The sequence below is a fragment of the Neodiprion lecontei genome, chromosome 3, assembly GCF_021901455.1.
Source record: "Neodiprion lecontei isolate iyNeoLeco1 chromosome 3, iyNeoLeco1.1, whole genome shotgun sequence".
Classification (NCBI taxonomy): Eukaryota; Metazoa; Arthropoda; class Insecta; order Hymenoptera; family Diprionidae; genus Neodiprion; species Neodiprion lecontei.
The window spans coordinates 3,009,453-3,027,862 of NC_060262.1; the positions used below are offsets into that span (position 1 = coordinate 3,009,453).

The 18,410-nt window shown below is 42.3% G+C and overlaps 1 protein-coding gene across 1 annotated transcript in view; it reads left to right on the plus strand.

The window, feature by feature from the left end:
• Positions 1-1,254: 1,254 nt before the first annotated feature.
• The window catches only part of LOC107221602 (neuroligin-4, X-linked), a 255,690-nt gene continuing 238,534 nt past the window's right edge, over positions 1,255-18,410 (plus strand). The window contains exon 1 of the mRNA XM_046733769.1: positions 1,255-2,400. The gene's annotated coding sequence lies outside the window, so the exon portion shown is untranslated. The remainder of the gene's footprint in view (positions 2,401-18,410) is intronic.

The window sequence follows — 18,410 nt, forward strand, 5'->3', positions numbered from 1 at the left end:
CTTCTGTGTTGAACAGAAGATCGCAAATCTTCTGACACAAGCAATAAAAATTTACCGATCTACCCAAGTCGTCAGGGGAATATCAAGGGAATATTTTCATCCTGCGGCAGCCGTTCGTTCAGCTGTCTTGCAACGTCGTGTGCATGCTCATCCAACCTGCAGGGAGGAAGTCAATTTCTCGGTTGTGTCTTACGAACGAAATTGAATTTTTCCCGGGTCTATCCTTCATTTTCATACCTTTGAAATACCGCCGCCGTGTTCCGCGGGCAGGTATATAACCATGAAAATGCTTCCACTTCCGCAAACTTATGAAAGTCAACGCGATTCAACCTCGCAAATTCTAATCACGGTAAGCCCAGTCACGAGTGATTAAAAAATTTCTTAAGTATCTCCGTCATTGTATTCTGGAGTGCCTTACGCGATGATAAACGGAGTAGAAGAGTAAAACTAGATTTGAAGATTTTAAATTTAACAGTAACAAGTGAAACCAGAGCTTAAGAAAATTCAAGACACTTCCTGGCATAGTCGATCAAGTAATCGAGTAGTTTATCCCAACGTAATGTCAGAAGTTTCCATTCAGCGGTTTTGAAAACTGCGCGTTGCGACACCAGCACCACGATAACTACGGAATTCCCTAGGCGTGTTGGAAATAACCGAATCGACAATCCCCTCAGTTGGCAGGCCCGAATCGATAGCTTGGCGGTATCCTTTAGTCTGGTTGGTAGGACGGTCGACCAGCTGCGCTGAGCTTGCGCGGGGTGATTCGATAAAAGCAAAGCTCTTTGGGCTCTCTCACAGCAAGGCTAGATTACCAACTTTAGAGACAGCAGCTTTCGGTATCCAAAAGAAAACCTCGCGTTCGCCAAATCGCGAAAGCACTCTAACCGATCTTTTGAGAGTGGATGAAACCTGAAAAATCCATCAAGTCCTATCATTTTATTTTCCAGGTTTGAGCTCCCCTCCGCACGGGGCTTCGCTGCTCCACGTTCGTCGGCTTTTTCGGAAGCCCCGCGTCTGGATCAGGGCAATTCGAGGATGGGTTCGAAATCCGGTAACCAAAGTAGGCGGCGAACATGGCTAAGGTTGCGCGCTCTGATGACGAGTCGCAGCATCCCTGGACCGCGTCTCGGCGAAGTGTAACCCGTGCGATCGACCCGCGCAACCGAGTCGAGTCGAGTCGAGTCGAGTCGAGTCTTCGCCCCTCTCTGGCGACAGCAGGCGCTCCAGTTCATTCCCGTGTCCAAGTTCATCCCGAGAGCATCGGGCGCGGGTTTCGTAGTCGGTCCGCGTGCCCCGCGAGTTCTACGTCGGATTTCCGTGCGAAAAACGCGAATCGGAGAGTGGTGCGGTTTTTTATTCGACAGACTGATCAGCCTTGCTCCGAATCGCGTTTCAAAGCTCGAGGAAAATAATTGATCAAACGGCGGTTCAGAAATCGGTGAAAAAATCGTAGTGACAACCAATGTTCGAGTGTCGTTATCTTCATCCCTTACTTCGTCATCTTACGGACGAAGGATAGACGAGTTGACGGGATTTTGGACTCCAGGTGCTACTTTGCGATGTGGTTGCGGAGCCAAGAGTGCAGCGGGTCAATTGGTAATCGTTTAGTTTGATTCGATGTGCTGCGCTTTAACGCGTCACGGCGACTCTGAGGTGATCGCTCAAAATGCAAAACGCGGTTTTATGCTTCCGCGACGAAACTTGAGAACGTCGAAACAAACATGAGACGGCTGTTTCGAGCCAGAGTTATCGCCCCGTTTACCAACATCGTGGATCGAGCTTTCGGTCACGAAATTTCGGCAACCGGTGTAGGACGAAGCTTCTTCGTCAATTGAATAGGGAAAACTGAGGATTGAGGAGTGAGAAGTTACAACAGTTGTCAAAAGCGAAGCGAAAATTCTAGGATAAATATTTCACAGTGTGCGAATTCTGACCTCGTGAGAAAATCTTTGGTAACATGAGAAACTATCAAGAGCTTGCGAGATAACCGTTTCGCTATAGAAATATGATCCAGCTCAAGCTGTAGATGCTGGAAACATATTTTGAACTGAAATTTTCCAAGTTGTTAAAGAAAAACACGATAGCGGAATTTTCATCGAAGAAGGAAAAACGGATTTATAACAAAATATTTTAACCAATGAATAGTGAGTGTAAAATAAGGGTGATAATGTCAACAGCTGGAGTGATGAAAGGTTAAATGAATGATTCATTAGCTTATCGTTGTCAAGTGTGCTAAATAAAATTAAAGGAAATAAAGTAGAACGAATAAATAAATGAATTTAAAAAACAGGGGAAAATTAGTGGGAAATAAAGTGAGTAAAAAATATACTTTGTGGTAATGACAAAGATGCTTAGTATAATATGCCAAGCTTTATCCAGCGGGAGATGACAGATTAAACGGTAAGTATTATACATTGCCTTATTATTATAATAAACAGCTTTATTAATAATCTCGGAACCGTGTTTCGTACAATTTATTACGATAAATTTATCTCTCCGTTGCTGGATGGTTCAGCGTTTAATACTTGCAGCACCGAGCGAATCGTACGATGTCATAAAAAAAAAAAAAAAAAAATTACGGAAAACGGCATAAAAAACGGAGAAAAAAATTGTTGAAAATCGTTTCGAACCACTGCGGCCGCAATTACACGCGGCTATACAGAAGTCGAGATTAACGGACTTGAAACGACTCGATGACAATGCCCCATAATTATTTGCAACGACGGCGGTGTTTCACCGAATCCGCGGATCTTCTGTCTAATTGACTGGATGACCGATTATCCCCTCTTCCTGCCGACTCGAACCTCTGATGACTTATTACCCGGATCTTCTGCTCCCGGCGAAATCAGAGCTGCGATATATCGGGGAAGGCTCAGCTTTCGCTTATTCCGTGCACTCGGTTTTGTGAATAATGTTAAAAAAAATATTTGCTTCAATAGCGATCCCCGGAAGGTATTCGTAATATAATCTATACTGCACATTTCCTTCAAGTGAGACGCAATTTAATCTCATATTTTTAGATTTTTTTCGAACAATAAATAAATCGTATTCTGATGTTGTAAAAGAAAATTAAAACGAATGTTTTATACAATGAAATTGGTTTTTTTTTTTTTTTTTTTGTTTCTATTCACCGACGACCAGACTTTTGGGATTGAAAGAAAGTAATCATTGAATAACTGAACGGTTGAAAGAAACACACGATCTGATTACCAACCCCTCCGCCGTTGGATGTAAATCAAATTTCACGTGGATAAATGCGTACAGAATACAAGGTAATTAATATCCGCTAGTTTGCCGGGTTATCTCAGCGCCGATTCCCGTTTATCAAACCCGAATTCAGAGCTCGGAGTAAAGTGATACAATTAGGAGCGAACGCTTGCGATAAAAAGTATCAAGCTCGCGTGGTGGAGAATCCGTGCGATGCACAGAAATTGCCACACACGCGTCTAAAACCTTGGCTGCAATAACGACCAGAAAAACGGAAGAAAAAGGAATGAATAAATTTTAAAAGCCAATAATAATATTAACAATAATAATAATAAATAGCGCCAATCACCCGCAATGGCACATGGATGAAAACTCTACGGAAAAACCAAAAAAGTTAAGGGAAACGGCACCCCTCCACTTTGCGGTGAAAGAGAGAAGAAACTTCGATGCCGGAGGATCACCGGTGGCAAAAAATGCAGCCAGCTTTTTGCCGCTACCGCAACCGATAAGTCAAGAATGGCGGAAAGCGGGAGCGGCTGAACCGCGGCGGATCGAAAGGCCCGCCTCTTTCGCAATATTTTGCGCATCCCGACGTTCGCCGAAATCGAAACCTGTACCAGCAGCACATTTTCGATCTTCGGTCACTATTACCGCGGTATTGAGTCGACGTATTCTTTTTCTCTATTCCCTGGTCCTTCTACTTGTTTTACTTTTTCTTCGTCTTCTTCTGCGGTATCGTGTTGTTTTTGATTTTTTTTTTTTTTTTCATTCCTTTTCAAATACAAACAGCGAGCCGAAATAATAAGCTCGCTTTCTCAGCTGCCTCTGTGTATATAAATACGACTATTTTGTTTCGGTGTACTTTCTTGTGCCCCAGAGGTTTGGACACCAACCCCGTATATTTATCCCCGGCATTGTGTGAATCGAGATTTAATTCCCTGCTCTTGGGGAGATGAGGGGTCGAAAGAGTGGGGTGGGGGGTGGTGGGGATTCATTGAGGGGAACGCGTGGCGAGACACGCGAACGAGAGATTTTAAACCGAGACGTGACCGTTTCTTAATTTTCAAATCGTCGAGTTTCCACGCCCCCTCGAGGCTTTTATTGCTTGGGGGTGGATGGAGGGGGTGAAGAGGGTTGCGTAAAACATGGACATTTCATTCGGCCCGGTATTAAAATTATACGAAATGAAAAACGACGTTTCAAAATTAATTATTCAACATTCAGAGCTTTGACAAAGCTTACCAACGTCTTCTACACGCGGTGTGAAGATGAATTCTACCCTCGCAAACGGATTCCGTAATTATTGCGCCTACAAACCTGACTCGCCCGCCAACGACCCAAAAGTCACTTTCAGATTCGGGAAACGACAAATTTCTTCGGTCTCTGTTCCCTTCTACATTTCCATTTTTCACGGATGTTTGTCAAAAAATTAAGAGGTATCTCGATATAAATGGAAAAACAAACCGTGTTCAAGCTCAGCGAGAATTTTTCAAAGTCGAAATTATTCAGCGATCAGCTTTTTCTTAGAATCATATTTTACCTCTCTAAAAATCTACTCAGTTGCCATGATCCTGAGTCGTTCACACCAATTCATTTTTCGATCCAAAGAAATTAATGATCACTTGTGCGAACATAAAATGGCTGAGAACATGTACGCCGTGTATTTAAAAAATATAGCAATGGATTGGTTAAATCACTCGTGGATACGTGAAAGTTTTTTTCTTTTTTTTTCGTTTCGTATAAAACCTGCACTGGATTAATTCGCAACGGTAATGTGCCAAACGGAGCATTTCAAGCGACGTCGTGAGGCAGGCAACAACACGCTGATTAATAGTTGTTGAATGAAACTTGGGTGATTTTTGACATCCGCGGAGAGCCGTAAGTGCCCAGAGTATGGCAGGAGATGAGGAGGGCGATCGAGCACCGGGGGAGCAATTACCAGGTAGCGGCAAAAGCAAAGCCCCGTGGAACAGAGTGGCCACCCCGTCCCTCTCGTTAATTCTTGCCCCTCGTTGTACAGTGCAGTAATTATAACGTCGGAATGTCGTTTGATGTTGAAAGTACAGTAACTACCCGGCGTCGGCGAAAAGAAACAATGGCCCGTCAGCAACGAGGTACGGAGAGTCGTGGAAGGTGAAAAGGTTGGATGAAGAGTGGAAGGAAATAAGGGGACCGTTGGGGGTTGGCCCGGATTCGACAAACGAACATCATTTGTCTATCGAGACTAATATAACCCAAATTTTCCCCAGCAAACTACAAAATGAGAATTTGTTCGCGCCGACTCGATTCCTTCATCGACTCGCATACCCTTTTTTCTCACCTCGATCCCTTACCCCTAGCACAAGTCCTCTCCAAGGAGGGTAGAAATGCTTACCCCAATTACACCCAGCGTTCGAACAAATCTCGTTTTCCGGCCCACCTCACCTCTCTTCGACGCCACCCTCGATCCTCATCCACACGTGCCAAACTTTCTAAGGACTCGCAGAAAAGTTTAACTTTGGTGTAAATCTCTAGTCGAAAGAGTAAGACAGAGAGAGAGAGAGAGAGAGAGATTCAGCCGATAGTAGATGGATTTCTCACTCGGGATTCTGAATCATCACCGGAATTCCCAAATCACGGTATTACCAAATCGTGCGAGGTTAAAATCAAACAGAAGTTTGAAAAGCGATGTTAAAAGTTGACGGGATTTGAAGGTGTCTTTTTAAAGAACCCAAAAACACCGCTGAACATAAACTGTGTGACTTATTTTCTTGAATAATTGTTAAATTTAGAGACTTTGATTGCACAGTTGAACAGATAGATCAGCAAAAGACTTTTTATTTCCAGTGTGTATATGGTCATAGTATAATAATATTGTTCGTTATACTTATGAGACCTCAAAAGACGAATTCCTGATCACTAAGATTGCAATGGACTCCCTGACTCCCTCTTCGTTGATTCGAACCGGCGAATGGCAGAGAACGAAGTTGCCTGAAGTAACATCAAGCCACTCGGGGCAGTGAGTAGGCCGGTAGAATTATCCGGCATTGCAGGTCGGGAGAAGCTGTAAGACGGAAGTACCGTAGCTAGTTGGTGAGATTCTGTTGAACCTCAGCGCACCGCTCGAGGTTAATCGGTCAAAGATGGTCGGTCAGGTTGCATTTGATCAAAACTTGCGATACCCCGAGTAATCGGTGAGCAGAACGAGCGGCTAATCTGAACTCTGGAACGGCCTGGAGCCGCGGTGAAATCTCGGGACGATGGTCAGTTTGCCGAAGTGAATGACGGGTATCCGTATAGCCGGAAATACGCCCGGGGTGTTCAGAATTTTGTTGGAAAGTTTCACCGCGTCATTGGAACTCCGGGGGATGAGAGTTGGAACGGAATGAGAAGGCTTGGGGGTTGCGATTAAGATGCAAATGCGAGTAGGGTTATCTAAATTTCTTGGTCTTGGAAAAACAAGGAGGCCCAACGTCTCGAGGATGGAAGCACAAGGCTGTGATAATATATACATACATATACAGAGGGAACAAGGATAGCCTGCAGGCGAGAATCCTCGAGATGGAAAATTATTTTGGCAACATTACTTCTGACAGTCTGCGCAGGGTAAATGAACGTCTGAACCGTCGCGGTGGGGAGAATTGCCACGTGAAATGGCCAAAGGGAAAAGCAGAGTGGGAGGGAGGACGGGACGCGCTGTCAAATAAGTTGAAAGCTTTATTAAAATGAAACGGTGCGCGAAAGGTCTCTCCGAAGAAGAAGAAGAGAGGAGACGACGACGAAAAAAGAGACTGAGAGCTGAAGGGAACTCGAAGCATCGCTAGCCTGGAACTCGGTCGGCGAAGCAAGGCTCCGGACTGAGATATCCGATGACGACGTGACTGTGACAAGCGTGAAAAACAAAAGCTACTGCTACCGCAGTGGCAATCGCATTCCTCGAGAAATGCAATAGCCATTATTAAGGTCAGGCCACCCGTGAATGCAGTTACTCTAAATGACTCTCCTCTCTCAACGACTCCGTTTCACTGCCGACGGTCGCTCGTGACTTCTTCAGCTTCCTGCTGTCTTTTCACCGTGGAGTGCAACGGTAGGAATTAGTCGTCGACGTGGGATTCCTGGTTCGTTGATTAGGGACGGGTAGCCAACAAGTTCAAGACTGGAACACTTACATCTATGGATTCGTGAGTGTCCTGATTCATCGGTACCACATCCGCGATGTGTGTTAAAAAAATAACAATAATTTTGTAATTATGCGTGTTGCATTAGTCTGGTTCGCGCAATTTTTTCATTGTTATGTTGGTAAGCTTGTCTGAAAAGTTGCTGTACTGTGTTAGCCGTATTGGATATTTAGTCTTTTGTCAGCTGTCAAAAAGGTTACATCTGTTTTGATAGAATCGACGATTTCGAAAATGAATCAGAGAATTAATGCAACACGCAAAATTACAAAATTCTCCTAATTTTCTGAACACACTTCACATTTCGTATTGTAGTGAAAAATTCATCTCGTTTGATATTTTAAAGTTCGACAGAGACTGTTAGAGTTCCCGATCGAATTCTCTCTTCTTACAATAAGCAATCGAACTTGTTCTGACCGTTTTCCTAGTTTTTTTTTTGGTTTTTTAAACAAAGACAACTAATGAACAGCTTGTGACTTTCAACCCGGTTTTATAACGTCCGTTGAAAGATATGCCTACGGGATAACAGGTCGAGAAATCCCAATGTGCTTTTCATGTAGCCGCGGATAAAATGGGCAACGAACCGTCGAGGTGGTTCGCCATTCTGAATATGGTTGTAACCGCATTTTAAGCAACAAGTATGCATCGTACCGTTTATACTCTGCCAGCCTCATTGTGGCCACAATGTGCTCGTTAGACTGGCCGACATTCTAACCTGCGGAGATTACGCAATAGCCATTATAGAACAACCGTTATACCAAGGTCCGTGTTCTCGATTACTTTTTCATATGGTTTTTTTTTTCAATTTTCTCTCTATCCATAAACCTCAGGCCAATGATCACTATCTGTACCCATTTCTTGAATGTACGTTAGAGGAATTTTACATGTTTCAGTGCCTTTCGGGGGACTTTATTGTATTCTCGATGATGTGAGCGATTCTGAGCATTGTTTGAAAGAGAGTGAAAGTTGTAAAAGACAGAGAGAGAGAGAAACAGAGACAAGTGGAACATTCTTGAATCTAACGACCTTCGGGGGCACTTAACCGTTCCTGGAAATATACCCATTCAAGAGTCTGGCGATGAGACGCATTCGGGAAGTTTTGACGTGCAGAAGAAAACGTCGAAAAAGAGAGAGAAAGAGAGAGAGAGAGGAAGAGAAGAACCGGCAAACTCCTTCTATAAATCACGGTCCATGTATGGGTGGAAAAAAGGACGTGCAAAGAGGAAAAAAAAAGAACAAACCCAAGAGAAAACATCCGTTCATCCCTCTCACCATCTACCAAATTTGGACTGCCGTCTACTCGCCATTCTCTTCGAGGACGGAAAACATTTGGAAAATATTTCATCCTAGGGTCTAAAGACATTCTCGCTTTCTCCGTTAGTATTATGCAGAAAAAGGTGAATTCATTCTTCATCTTTTATAGGGTAAACGGGCAGTGAGAGCAGACCGAAGAATCTGGGTAAAATATCTCGTTCGACGATGGATCGAGACACGATATTAATCACACGCCCAATTGTTTGTTGATCGCGCTTTCGCAACGTTTCGAATAAATTATATTTATATACGTCTGTTTTCCTTCCCCCGGGGTGTGTTGATCCATCCGAGAAACGAGACACGGCGAGACGCGCGTTTCCATGGCTACGATTCTCGCCCGCGAGAATGTCTCTCTCGATTCCAACCGAAATTCAATCCCTCAGCCAATGGTAAGCGACCTTCGAGAGTACCTCTCGGACCTCTAATTTCGAACGCCTTATAGAATATCACCCTGTTTCTAATTCCCATCCCGGCGACTGGCAAGGGTGGGGAACGAAAACCGGAAGCGAGATCGGACCGCGGCACGTGCCACAATGAAGCTTCCGGTACCGAGACACGCCGTTGACAATGCCGTGTTCAAGAGGGAACTCGTTTCCCACAGGAAGACCCGGCGGCACCGTGTCTTTTGAACTTTCGACCTTGCGGACATTTTATACCCACAGCTCACGCGTCGTTAATTATTAGAATCACGTCGACTTGATAACCCCGTTGCGGTTGAAAGACGCGGCCGCTGTCGAGATCCCTGTGTTATTTCAGGGATGAACGTACACAATGGTTGAAAATTTAGGGGGTGGGGGTGGTTCACCGGCTCTTATTACGCGGAAATATCAGCCCCTGATCTTCAGCGGTTCATTCGACACAACGGAAATGAAACTGAGCGTGAAGATTATTCATTCGTCGTGTTTGTCTGTCACGTGGATATCCGGCACGGAAATCATTCCTTCTATAATAGTTCACGAGATGCTTTGATGACGAACCGGCTTTTCAAGGATATCGTTGCTTATTATTTTGCGAGGAAGCAAAATTTCAACATCAACGGAATCACCTGAGGACTTTTAATGAGCTTTAGTTATTTACTTCGATATAAAGTGGCTACAACTTCGCTAATCCGATAATTAATAAAGTGTCTTTGTACCGACTAATCATTATACAACGATGAACGAAGCCGGGAGAATCAGTCTTTGAGATTATGTACAAGAATCTGGTAACTGTGACGAAACATCTGAAAGCTAAGTTAAATTTCAATAGATAACTTGAAACCTTGGATGCTGTATCTTTTCGCACAAATTTCTAGGCAATTATTCTTGGCCCAAAATTCTTCGCTTTCTGTGAAACGTGTGAATTTGTGAAAAAAAAACAAAAACGAAAAAAAGCTATGCAAGATGACTTGCACAATTCTATAGGATAGACTGAAGAAACATTTGCCGAAAGAAATGTACAAATTTGTAGTTATGAAAAAGATGGACATTTTATTTATTTTATAATTCTGTCTTTTTATAAATAAGTACAAAGTTCTCTCAAGAAACAATTCCGATCTAAAATGAAAACTGCGAAAAATGATTGTGCTTTTTCCCCAGATTCAAGCTGATCCAGAATTCTACCGATCAGTGATTTTATTTCTGGAATCTGCTGGACCAGCAATCGAAGCTTCGGCGCAGCTTAAATAGACTTGTTCGTTTCTCTGTCGCGTGGTTCGCTCAAAACTGCGAGTTCGCTCAAAGTTCGTCACTAGAATGGATGTCAAAGGGCGAAGAGCGATCGCCGTTTACGAGTGAAGTTTGCATCGCAGCTGACATTTATAGTGACGTGGAGAAATGCAAACCTGAAGCCTGACTGCAATAGTTTAGTTTCAAATACGAACATCTCTGGTTGAATCTCATTAAATATAAATTGGATCCTTATTTTCAATAACAACAACAACAACGAGCGCGGAAACTTCTCATCGGTTAATCATCCGAGCACCAGCCAAGGCTATTTACGCTTAACTTAAATTCGTGTCAAGAAGCATCCTGGTTAATTAAGCAGAGAAAATTCGCAAACAACAAGATGGAGCATTAATAATCAAAGACAAATACGAGGGATAAACAACGGCTTAATAAATCGATATCACAACGTCAGGTAATGAAAATTCGCTTCATTTAACGAATCGATTCACTAATACATTTTTCACTCTCTTTTAAACCGGCTCCGAGACATTTTTTTTTCTCTCGGCCCGGACTTGAATTACATCAAGATAATCAATTCTGAATAAAATAATAATACTGGTCTCCTTGGCATTGCTTCGGAGATGCAGAGACGAGACCTGAATTTGAGTTACATCTGTTCTCGAGATCGCTCGCAAATAATTTACCGATAATTGGTGACAGCGGTGGGACGCAAAATGCGGATATGTGATATCTGTGCGAAATGGTAGATTCGTGGATTTAAACTAGCGTTAAAAAGCGGAGATTCAAGTTTTTCAAAGACGCGATAGCCGCGCGCAGTGACTAAAGTTAAGTGAAAAACTCTGCGAGTGGCGTTTTGCCAGATGTGGAAATGGAATATGAGGTAGAATTTCAATTCAGTTAGTGCCAGGCGTAATCAACCTCGGCAATAACTTTCACTTACACCAGAGGATGAATATAAATTCCGGCAAAATTCTTTACGCAAGAGACGCGACGAGGGCGAGGATGTTCGTAAATAGAAAGTCTGCGTTACGTGATAACAGTCGGTGAATTTTCCTCGCCTCTCTCCCGTCATCTCACTCTCGCTTTTGTCTTGATGAAAAGTTGGTCGCGAAAAAAAAAAAACAAAAAAACACTAGCGATCGCAAAAAACGAGAGTTTTGTCACTCGCAGCGTCGACGTTTCATTAACGTAAATTCGCGCAAACTTTTGACGAAACTTCTTGTCAATAATATTTATTCAAAGGACTTGAACCCCGTCCGATTACACAAACCGACACAATTTTTATTTTCTAAAATGTTGTTGACTATTTTTTTACTAATTCGGTAACACTCATTACGAATTCATTATTCATTTTATCGTATCGCATGAGGTTTTTAATAAAATCAATATATCTGAATCAGAAGCTTGGCCTGCGTTCAAAAATTTTGTACATAATTTTTTGGTCGATCGCAAACATCCATATTATAAAAACATGCTGGCAACGTTATTTGGTAAATATAAAAAATTAGAATCTGATATGAGTATAAAGCACCAGTTCTTAGATTCGCATCTGGATTATTTTGCCGAAAATCTTGATAATTTTATTGAAGGACAAGGAGAACGATTCCATCAAGATGTTAAAACTGTGGAAACAAGATAGAAAGGTAGATGGAATGTAAATACGATGACTGATTACTGTTGGTTATTATTAAAACGTGATATCGTAGATAAAGTCCATAAAAACTCACCCCCAAGCGTAATTGTACGGAAAAACGCAAAAGATATCAGTGAGAAAAATCGTAACGTAACAATTGTAATTGATATTTTCAATGTAAGTGTTTGGATAAATATATTTTCAACTCAATAAATTGATTTCATTTCCAAAAAATACACAATGAACGTTTCTTTTTTTCTATTGTTTTATATAAAAATCAGATGTTACGGAAAGAAAATCCGGACCTTTCTAACCTCACGACTCGTGAAATAAAAGATAGTAGCCATTAGAATGAGAAAAACGTTAAAAAAATTCTTCACATTTAGGCCCGTGTTGTCGGCTGTCGATGTAATCTTTTTCTCACAGGCCCTGTCGAGTTTGGCGTCATTTTTTTTTTTCTCCCCCCGCACCTTGACGTTCGGTAAACCTCGTTAATCGAATGCACCGCACACGTCAAAAGCAGCCTTCGTTAATTAAACCTCCTTCGACGGTCTTGCATAAATTTTCCCGCTATTTTTCGGCCTGCTTTTAACGGCTAAACCAGTGATTTCGGACACCCTGGCTGCTCGAAAGCTGCGGTTAAGCTTTTCGCTCGGCGTCACTTTGGCACCGACGTTCGCTTTCGCTGGGATAATTATAGTTAAGTGGTTAATGGAAATCCTCGGCTACACGAGCCGGCTTCGGACCGAACGAGACTGGCTGGTGGTCTTTTAAAAAGCCTTTGCAAACAATTTTTAGACATCCTCGAAAAGCAAAGAGCAGCTTTAGCCTGGTTTCGTTTTTTCGAATCATATCGGGTTTGAAATCACGTTCACGTTCAATTCGGAAACTGCATTATTTAAAATTTTTTGGTCAACCAGGAAACTTGAAAAAACTACTTTAGATGACTTGATTCCTCGTGAGAGGAAGCAAACTACCGTATTGGTTCTGTTATAACTGAATATTTAAAACGGACTAAATTATTTCGTACACACGAATCGTACGTTAAGGTTTAAAAAATTCGTTGTCTATTTTTTAGTTGCGGTTTCGGTTTGTTCTTAAGGAAAGATTCGCCTACCAAGATAGTTACCAACATTTACGGTAGAAAAGTTGGGTTTGCTACTTTACGTTTTACGTCTCGAAGCTCTTTCCGGTAGAAGAGAAGAAAACTCCGGGCAACTCTCGAGACTGAAAAGTTCTCGAATCTGTGGTTTGCGGGTTGGTGAAGGGATATACTTTCGTTTTCTTTTATTTTTCCGACAGTTTTTCCATTCCAGCATTCCGTAGCCAGCGATGAATAAACTTGGAAAATGTATAGGTACCTACATCCAAGGGTTCATCTTCTGCGATCTGAAAGAATAATAAAAGTATCCGCAAAAGCTTTTGTCGAAAGATCAGAGGCCTCAAAAGAGTCCTCGAAATCACGCTGTACACACACACCGGGTTCCCACTTCGGTCCCTTTTCGTCCTCCTAATGATATGAAAGGGGGTATTTTCCCCTTTCATTCTTTCAAAGGACCCATACAATCGTCCGATCCCAGGACCCTTGTTACCCCCTCCACCCGACACTTTTGACTCGAGAATTTCGTCCACTTTTCAATTTCCAGATACGTGAGGACTGCCGTGCCCGATCACAAAGCTGTCGTCGATGTATAAGAACAGAAGCCGTAAAAGCGAAGAATAAGAGAGGGGAGGGGAAGAAAACAAGTCGGAAGAAAGGGCGGAAATTGATGAAACCCTTTCCATGAAAGGCGAAGGTTTTTGATAACAGCGATTTAGATTACGGCTTCATCGTGTTCGCGTTTGTTTATTCATCGTCTTCTATGTTTTCTGTCATTTTTTTCTTTTTTCTTTTTTGTTTCAACTATTGTGTTTAGATTCACGGTGCTCGGGCGTTAAAGGAGGGGGGGTGGAATTTTTTTTTTATTTTCAACGAAAACGAAAAGTTAAAACAATTTGAGTTCAAGAACGAAGCCTGAGTGAGTGCAGAAAGCAGAGTGCATGATCAGAGTTCGGGGATTAGAAGGCGATAGTCAGGTCGAGTGAAATGGAGACTCTGTTAGATAAGAGAGAGGAAGAATGACTCGTGACTGTGAAGCGAGACTCGGCCAAACTCAAATTGCTTCGAGTGTTTTCATTTTCTTTGGAGGAAAAAAAAAAACAAAACTCCTCAAAACAGGTATGATTCTAGACCATCCAGGCTGTACCCCCCACCCCCTTCAAGCTCGCACACAATTCCCGCAATCTCATAACCAATGACAAAAAACGGGGTTTAACTAGCTCACCTAGTCCCGGGTCAAGGGAATATCGAGTATGGGAGGGAGTTGGGAGAGGGAGAGGAAAAAGCTCTTTGCCGCAGCAGCCTCGGTAGGAGAAGAAGTATCGATTGTATCGGGGCACGTGCGTCGCGGCCGCAGCGTCGAGTGCGGAATAATCGGTCTATATACCTAACAATAAGTTTCGTACGTGATGCGCAGCGTAGCCACCGTGAACCCATCGCCCTAGGATTCCTTAGGAAATAGCGAATTCCATGCCCGGGTGTTTGCTTTTTTACGCGGTTGCTTCTCCGAGGCTCGAAGACTCGCGAGCTTTAAAATCTCGCGTAAAACACGCCGCGTATTACATTGCGAGAATTTTGTCGAGTCCGGGCTCGATCGGTTTAGCCGTCCACCAAGCCCCCAATTTTCCTCGCTTATTCACTCTGCCCGATGACGGGCATTCACGCAGCCGTAATCAGATAGAGTTTAGTGGCCGATAAAGGACTCGGGTGAAAACCACGCCACCGTTAACCGTCAAAAACGATTATTGACCCCGGTGCATTGAGCACGCTCAGGGCGGCTTTCCACGCGGAACAATTCAACTCTGCGCGTGACAGCGTCATGGGACATCATTACGGAGGAACAAAAGTCCATTTTTGTTACATCGTGAAATAACTGTGACGCTTAATTGGCTTGTGGGACACTCGTTTAATGATCAGTGAAAAATCTTACAAACTTTCAACTGTTCGTGTATTCAGCAGATTTCGACGTGAAACCACTTTCCAATACGTATGGAAATAAAGCAGCTTTCGACGTTCCGACACCAAAAATCAGCAGGATATTACTAGTTATAATAGAAATCAATGAATTTTCAAAATGTTTGCACTAGTTTTTTCTGCAGAGTTGATTCTACCGTTTTGAATTCGCGTGGCAAGAAATTGCGATAAAGTTCAGGCTCGTGACTAACAGGCTCGTTAGGATGGTCTTAAAAACGTCATTTTTAAATTAATACGACTCGCCCCCAAATATGCTTCAGGTGATTTGAAAATAATTCCCTAATTTTTACAGATTTTTATCTCAACTCTGACCCGTGTCCCATAAAGGGTAAATTCCATTCAACCCTTTCGGGGGCACATCAAATCTATTTAACGGATTCAGATGGATTTTGGCGTGGGAGAATTTTTTGGGTCGATGATTACGAATATGAACTTAAAAATTCAAAATTCAAAATGGCAGATGCGATATGACGGAGTGGAATCCAAAAAGTCATTTGAATTCGATAGGACTCGGTACTCATGGGTTTTCGAGGTGACTGATCACGAATCTGAACTCGAAATTACGAAATTCAAAATGATGCATCCAAGGTGGCAATATCAAGTGACTTGGGATTTTGGTTCACCACGTTGAATCCGCCACTTTGAACTTAAACATTCTGAGTTCGGATTCCTAATCAGCGACACAAAAAACTCCCCTATATCAAATTTCATCTGAATCCGTTCGGTAGATTTGATGTGCCTTTGAAAGGGTTGAATCGAATCTCCGGTCGAAATTCAAAAATGACCTTTTTAAGGACCACCCGAAGGCTACCAAATTCAACAGGACGACTTTTAAAATAAAAAGAAGAAAACAAAATACGATAAAAAAAACAAAACATGGGCAAAAATGTTAAATCTTGGTGTCGTAAAAATACGATAAACGGGGGGAGGATGAAATAAGCCGTGACTCGAGGACATCGGACTAAAGATAAGAACTTTGGTTCCCCGAACGTGACGCGAAGCGCTAGACGTTAGCGACTTTACGAGGGTGCGGATCGAGTCTCGCACCTGTCTTCTAGTGTAGATTCAACCCCCTCAAAAAGTTTCGTCGACGAACCCCTGCGGAGTATCGTCGACCGTCTCAAAATTCAAATGCTAACCCAGTTGCGGGAACTCCGTTCAAAATTCACTTCCATCCTTCCCCCCCCCCCCCCCCCCCCCCAAGAAGAGAGTTTCGACTGTGCGACGAATCGCTGCAGGTTATTCAAATTGAGACGCAGAAACGAGGCCCGTATTTTTTTTATTTCAATTTTCACCGTCCTCAAGGAGAGGGCGCGAAATGAAAATGGAAGGCATCATTGCCTGAAGCGGGACAGTGATCGAAATTCGTTCGGCCAGTTTGTTCAAGCGTTGATTTCTTCCCGGATACTCTTTAATCCGCAGTCAGGCGCTCGGCGAAACTCTCATATCCTTTTTTGATCCTGGTCGGCTTCGGCTTCGGAATCGCTCGAGGGCTATTCGCATTTTGTCGAGAAACTCGTTTCGGCGTGTGTCATGTGGTTGGCTGAACTCCTATTCTCGTTTTCTTTTGTTCTTCCTTAGAACCGGTCGATCCCGTTTTCCCTTTGGCCGTTCAATTTTTTGTTGGTTAAAATATTTACACCGTTCCGTGCGCGGTCGCCTTGGAATTGCGATGTTAAAAAAGAGCGAGATGTTTTTTAAAATTTTTTTTTGCGGACACGGAAAATACAAAACTACCGTCCATTAACCACCGCTGTTGTTGAAATCCTGAAAAACTTGCAACTCGGTAATCGGATGTCCCGTTGGATGGTATGTTTGTAACTAGAATTGTTTCACGTTCCTCTACTGTGATTCCAGCTGAAGAGATTTTATCGACATGCATAGCGAAGAATCACTAGCGAAAAATATTCGCAGGATATTCGAACACAATTTGACACTCCAATTCCGAAGGGTGTTCACAATTATTGAAGAATCTCGTGTTACACAGAGAGAATATCGGGCAGTATATTTCAGTGCCTGCAATTACGTTGTAACGATTTAAATATCCCCGAATAAAATGAAAACAAGTACTCGGTGGTAATTGACTCGTAGTTTCCATGACGTGGTGTCCCTCTTCCTAGATTCAAACCTCCTGTCCTTTCGAAGAAAAAATCCCTCTCTTTCTATCTTCCAAAATATCTCTTTCGGAGCATAACGTGTTGAATTTTCGTCCTGTATAAATTTTTTCTGTATTTTTTGAGTAATCAGATTTTGATAACGAAGGCCGGTCAAAATATGTCCAATAAGATCCTCGGCGTAAAGTCCCCCCCCCCCCCCCCTCCGTAAAAGATCCCGGCCGAACAAAATTACCCTTGAAAAAATCCCTCCCCCTCCCTGCCCCAACATCCCTTACGAAAACGCGGGGGGAATTTCAAAAATTATATTGTATATTGTGGATGATAACCTTGATACAAACTATCGTACTTTTCTTACATAAAACGGTTAAACCAAGACAGTTGTTAAACAATCATCGAATCAGTGTGAAATTATACACACTGACATTTTTAGTTCCGCTTAACGCTCAGTCCTTAACTATTTTTATTTTTTACCACAATAGAAAAATACAGTTCGAGGTACAAAATGAAAATTAGTTTTCTAGCTGTTACCGGAAAGTCTAGTATTCGTTACTATGCTTTCTCATCACGATCACCGTTATTAGATTTTCCTGCAACTGTTGCGAAAATTTAAAGCTTATGCGACAATAAATTGACGTCAAGGCCTTGTTTGACTAAAAAAGTAGAGTAAACCTCAGAAACTGATTTTGCGTTGCAATTAACAAAAAAGTATCGACGATAGCGCAAAATCCGAGGCGTACCTCGTTTTTCGTAATTCCAACAATATTCGAACAGTTCTTTTAACGATACCTGTTTTACTCAATTTTTCTAGTTACTGTAACAAATGAAATTTTTCTCAGTGCATTAAATTTAGCGACGTATCTTCGAAAACGAAATAACATAAATATACGCTTCGAACGAGCGTCACGTCAATAATCACGTCGACTGATCTGCGCTACTAGATACCAAAGGATAAGCGATTGTAAGGAAAAAAATTCTAATATTAAGACGACGAAACTTCTACCAAACATATGAAAATTGATATGAGAGAGTATTTAAAAGCGAATAAAAAAAAATCAGAGAATCAATTGTACAAAAGAAAGACGATTTACATTTACAATCTTAACATTACATAATTTCAGACCGACAATTTACGTATTTAATGAGTGAATGATGGAATGGAGGGATAAACGAATAAACGAATACACAACGCGTTAGTCGGCTGTTGTTATAAAATCGTGATAAATAAATTGAAACGAAATATAAAAA